Consider the following 6,582-nt stretch of genomic DNA (forward strand, 5'->3'; position numbering starts at 1 on the left):
CAGCTGCAGAAGTTTCTTTATCTGAACACAGGTAATCCTGACATCCTCCTGCAGTTGTGAGATAACAAAACCAATTTATACCTCGCCCGGTTGTTAAAAGTGATGCGTTGACTTCAAAGAGCAATGATATGAGCGTGTATGAGTGTGGCTCCATTACTGTAAGTCATTAAGTTACTGTTAAAATCAAAAATTCCTCAAAATGACAAAAAATGACATCTGATTATTATTTAAGGAGCTATATAGAATTAGAAAGCAGGAAGGAAAGCAAATCGGAATATTAATTCAAAACAATATTTGATATATTTGTTTTACATATCACTGCTTGATGAAAAGGTTATAAAAAACCCTTAACTGCTGCAAACACATACACATACACACACACACACACACACACACGTAAATCCACTTTTACTGTTAGAAATCTGAAGTATTTTCACCCTTTGATGAAGGACAATTGTGCTTATTTGTGAAGTATTCGGCTTCAGCTGCACCAAGGGTGCTAATACTGCATTCCAGTCGTGTGTGTGTTTATGTGTGTGCATGTGCGTGGACTTGCACAAAGTTAAAACACTTGCATTTGACAGGGGATTTGTGCCACCCAGATAGAGCATTTCACCAAAACAGCAATTTTTGCTAGTGAACTGAACAAAACATTACATTTGTTCTTCCTTTTCTTTCTTCTGCATTGTCATATTTCGGATAAATGCAGTGGCATGGATTAGGAGCAACTGGAAAGCGTTGCTTTCACAGTAGGGATTGAAAACTCCAGATACAGAAAGACAATATTTGCATTGTGGGTTGATCGCCATCACATGCAGCCAGGCAGTAATACCCCTAATACTCCCTGAAAAGGCGTAATATTTTCCTCCATAATGGTTTGCTTGAACAAAGTATTCAGAGGTAATCAGAAAGCCCCCAAAACCAACAAGCAGATGATGTTTCACCTCTGCAGCACTGCAGAATGAGCACAGCCAGTGGGGGAGAGCCAAACTCTGTGGTTGATCTAGTTGATCCCTCCTCCAGACAGATGCCAGAAGTGTTTGTGTGTGTGTATATGTGTGTGTGTGCGCTCTCTTTGAGAATGTGTACAGTATTTACATAAGGATTGCAGGAGCTAAAATCAAGCTGCTCTCCAGTCCTCTGATGATATTTTCATATCTTTGCTCCCTTTCTTTTCTTCCCTCTAACTACTTTTCCTACAGTGTGCTGGGGCAGCATTGTCGTTCGTTGATCTCTCTGCTGTATGTAGGCTGACTGAGGAGATATCCCCTTACACATGTGGGGCTCTGGGGCCAGAGTAACCCATTTGGAGCACAGGCTTGCATGGAGGAAAAGAGGGTAGGGAAGAGAAAAGTTGGATGATGGTGGGGAGACAAGAAACTGGAGGTGAAGCGAGTCGAGTTTAAAATATATCGCACATTGATGGGAAAAACCTAATGTGCTTTACATTAAGCATAAGAAGAGTACAAAGAGAGATTACTAACACTAATAAGAGAAAGCAAGAAAGAAAAGAAAGACAGTGACTCATTTACAACAAGCAGGAAGACTTAAACATTATTCAGTTACAAAGGATGTATAGTGCACATTATTGAAACAAACCACAAAAAGGAAATGATTTATGAGACTGGAATGTAACAAAGACTCAAGTACTACACTTCAGTACAAATTGGAGATGCTTGTACTTTACTTGAGTATTTACATTTCCTTCTACTCAGTACGTCTACAATTTGGAGAGAAATATTGTACTTTTTGCCCGACTACATTTATTTGACAGTTGCTTTACAGATTAGGATCAGTTTATAAAATATGTAGTATGTGGATTAAACTCCCTAACAGTATGTAAAATAGTTAAAATTAGTGCCACCTCAACCAACCAAATTCTGCTTACACATTACTGTATCAGTATAAATAATTCAATAAAAAGTCTATAATATATAACAGTATAACACTCACTCACCGTTAACCCTGCATTATGAGTACTTTTACATTTTATGTGACTTTAAGTACAATTTGCTAAATATACTAACAGACTTGTACTTACATTAAATTACATTTTCAATGCAGTATATTCACATTGACACTTTTACTTAAGTAAAGGATTTGAATACTTCCTTTGAATACTTCCTCCACAACTGGAGACTGGGCACATTTCTGGTCCTATTCCAGCATCTAGGAATAATAATAAAAAAACAAACAGTAAAGGACTTTGAATTGAACCTCAAAGCAACAAGAGTATAGAGACGTGAGTTTGCCAGCAGATTGATTTGTTTAATTGTTTGAGAATCTTTGGTTAGATAATCTCAAGTACACAAATGTTTGGATGCTGTTAAATGATTCTACATTATTTAGTATTACTCACTGCAGGGTTCAAAGGAAAAACATGGTGAAATAACAGAGGAGGGATCATTTAACCCCTGCTTCTCCAAGAAAAGCATCACACCCCCACAAATGGTTCCACATCACACACAATCACTTATATTACAAAAGAATTCCATGGAAATTCCCATAAAGTTAATGACAGAGAGAGAGAAGGGGAAAGAAAGAGTAGGAGATACAGCAGGGGGAAAAAAGGTCTTTTGAATTGTAAAAATAAATAAACATGTTTGGGCTTATAGCATAGAGCATTAAACCCCACAGTGAGAATCTTTCCTGGCAGAGTCCCAGCAGGAGATGAAAGACAATCCCACTTTAAACACATGTGTAGGAACGTATCATTTATCTTTCCCCATTATGGGAGGTCAAAGCTGTTATGATCTAATAGCTGAGGTGGAGCTACCTCTCTCTTTCTTTTTAGAAAAGTCGTATACAAATACTTTGAGCGTCTACCGTATGCACTCATGGTAATTATAGAACATGAGTAGCCTGTTTCTTGCTGCCTGTGTGTACACATCTGGCAAACCTTAATATATTTTTTTACAAACACAAATACATCCATCTTCAAAAGCCCTTAATAGAAATGAAAGCTACAGCTTGAGTATATTGTTGGTGGGTAAAATGTGGAGCTTCAAGGTAGATGATACTTGGCCAAGACTCTCCAGCAAGTCTCCCTACATCAGATGGTGCGGATTAAAGTCTTGGTTCTGAGGAAGCACATGACTCAGAAAACATCTGTTTGGGACACAAGGAAGATATCCTCTGTATTTAATTAATCAAACTCCTGGCATGCTGAGGTTAAAGTAGAAATTACTGCTAATTCTCTGTGGGGGGCATTTAATAAGGTTGCTGGGAGTCATTCAGAGGTGAATCACTAAACACAGTTTCCTTAGCAGTTCAAACTACTTTTATATGCACGGTACTTGTTCATATTTTGTGTGGGAAACATTTAATTCTGTTCATATACTGTTTTACTAAATATCTGCATGAGCATGAGGATCCTTGAGAGATGCACAAAGGTGATAAATGAGGCATCAATGTTTAAATACAATGCTTTACCCCATAAGAATGCCTACTTTAAAGCATACACAGTAACATATAGGCCTACAGTATGTTCTTAAAAATACTCTTCTCTCTGGACCCTTGTTTGTTTCAACTTTAAAACACAAATGTACCCTCTATTTACCCCAAACCGGAAGAAAAACGATCTACGTATATAGTTTTCCTATCCTCTTTTGTTATGGTCTGTACCCCTCCACTGTATGTAAGTAGTCATTTTGAAACAAATGGCAGATTTATAAAATGCTACAGAACTAATCTTTTCCCAAACTTCCAGCCTCTGTGCACAGTAATGGTCATAGTGTATCCAGTAATATTACAATAGGTACCCTTGTTAACAGTATAAATTATTTTTATGTTCCCAGATGGTTACCCCCCTTATTCTCTGGGATTTGGGAAGAGTTACGCTGTAAATTGTGGGCTGTAATCTGAAGCGTTACCAAATAGTGCATAAATCTTGCCAACTAATAGGAGTGCTGCTCTCCGGCCTTGACTGATCCCGCTGTCCAGAAGTGAAGGGTGGACATCCAACAGACTTATTATGCCAAAATCACAACAGCCAGTATTGCTTACTTGCAGTAGGGTTTTCTTCACAAAAATGATAACATCGTTGGCAGCATGCAATATGTTCATATTTTGAAGATTAGTTGATAGTGATCTTCTGTTTATTACGGCCTCCCGGTGAGGCTCCTTGCTCTCACATGAAGTGGATTGTGTATTGAAAGAGACACAGGGCTTTCTACAACCTCCACAGAGCACAGAACTGAACTGAGATACACTGTGGGCTGTGAGTGATTCTGAGTCTGTTGTGAAGAGTGCAAAGGGAATTCTGACTGCCAACGTGACAAAACATGGACTTGAAACTGTCTAACATAGAGAAAAACTAATGCCAACAGCAAAGAGCATTTGTCTGCTGAGCAATTGTTTATGTGTAGGCAGTTCCCCTCGGCTCTCACTGCTCTCATGGCGTTGTTTTTGGTCACAGCAGGCAGCTGTTTCCAGCGAAATAGCCTTTGAAACCAAGCGTCAAATAATTTCCGTGTAAAAGCAATGCATAATGGTACCCACAGAGGCATACAGCACAACTGCACATGAGAGTACAGTTTAAAACAAAAGCAGGGACTCATTAACAATAGAAGTAATGTAATAAGTAACAAGGTTAAGATAATTAAAACCAGTAAAAATTGTAGCCAGCAGATTTATGAAAACACCAACTTGTACAGGTGGGTTTTTAATTTTTTTTTAAACTTTAGGCTCAGCTGACCTGGCAGTGAGAAAGAGGCAGTTCCATAGTGTTGGAGCTAAAACAGTAAAAGCACTTTGCTCCTTTATTTTGACATTTAAGAGCAGTTGATCTGGGTGCTGAATATTGTGTTATAAGTTCAAAGTTGCCATGCCATGGAGAGCTTTGAATGTGATCTTGAATTGAATTCTGAAATGTACATGTAACCGGTGTAAATATGCCAGAATAGGGGTAATGTGCTCTCTTTGTTTAGAAAATAAGGAGTTACAGTAATCCAAGTGGGAGGAGATAAAAACATGGATGATTTGCTCTACAATATGTCAGACAGACAAAGTTAACTGCTACCTGGTTAACATTTAGCAGCAGAGCCAGAGAATTCCTACAGTAGTGGAAGAAAGAGAAAGTCAATAGTGCAAATTTTTGTCAGGTGGCCAGATAATGTAGATGAAGGCTAATGTTGTTCCGTAACTGCTGGATGTTTAAATAAGAAACTGCCATATCAACTTAAAAGGTGACAATATGTCAGTGTTTTGTTTGTAGCTTGTTTCTGTTGCCCAAAAATGTTTGAATAAATTAATCTTTTATTCAAGTTTGAATAAATTAATCTTCCAGGTTTGTGTTGTTGTGCACATTTAAAAAGTCAGTCATCTGCAAAGCAAGAATTTAACTTTGTGTTACAAGCCTTTCAATGACTAGAGTATATTCTGTAACGATATCAAAGAGCAGTTTTCACCACCATTATAAAAAGGGGAAATCTCAGAAAATTATCTTTTTAATAGTGATTAGCACCCAATTCCACTCCAGCCACATTACCCAGACTGAGATTACTGAGGGAAGACTTTAAGTTACTTTCTTTGTGTACATACTCCATATGTCCATCTATCATTAGGCCTGCTATTCACACAGATAAGACGTCAGTGTAATTGCCGTGAGGCTGCACAGTCACGGCACGGCCGCTGATGTTCTGCCAGCACACAATCAAGATGCCTGCTCCAGATTATCACGCTGTAAACAAACTGGTGCGGGCCTCTCCTTCAATGAACTGTCAGGCCTCTTTCATGCACTGGGATTAGCATTTCCAACTGTCAGCTGCCAGACTGGGCTCACTGCTTCTCTCTTAACACACTGAGTAAATGTGTCTGGAACAAAATAATCAGATAAACAAAAATACAAATCCTAGCCAATCAGCACTGAGAGTATTACCTGATCAACATATTTGTAATTATAGATCTGATGGTGTTGTTGAATCCACATAATTAATTTCTGGTTCCCTACTGCTCTATTTGACTGGGGGAACCATTAATGTAACTGCTTCTCCCCCCAAAAAACAGCACACCAGTAAAATGTCTGCATTTGGAAGGCTGTAAAATGTAAACGAGGGGAAACATTAAGGCTGTTTTTTTATGACATTGATGCTTTTTGTTTTTATGTGTGCGAGGTTTAATTAAACGAAAGAAACATAAATTGTACATTGTAAATATGAGATAGTTTCTCACGTTCTCAAGTATAAATGAATCACCACAGGGACAGTGACTGCAATATACAGAGTTAAAGTGGAACAAAATAGGTCTCAAAGTTTCTCAACAGCCTTGACAGCTTGGCAAACAAACAGAGTGGAAAACAAATACCTTTCTATGTCCCAATCTTTTTGCATGCAAGCTTCTAATGTTTTCTTTAAACCAGTGAGCTCCATTTTCTTCTTATTTTTCTACATACATCACCGTCTCCTTTTAGACAATTCTAATTTGATAAAAAAAATAATAATAAATTAGTTATTCAGATATTATTTTGTGAATATGTGTATATCCTTTGCAGGCTTCGCAGCCACAAAGTACAAAATCTGTACAAAGTTCAACTTGTACAACTTCTTGCATAATACTGACCAAGCCCCCCCCCCCCCCAAAAAA

Source organism: Morone saxatilis, unplaced genomic scaffold (assembly GCF_004916995.1).
Source record: "Morone saxatilis isolate NCDOM2014 unplaced genomic scaffold, NCSU_SB_2.0 Contig8, whole genome shotgun sequence".
Classification (NCBI taxonomy): domain Eukaryota; kingdom Metazoa; phylum Chordata; class Actinopteri; family Moronidae; genus Morone; species Morone saxatilis.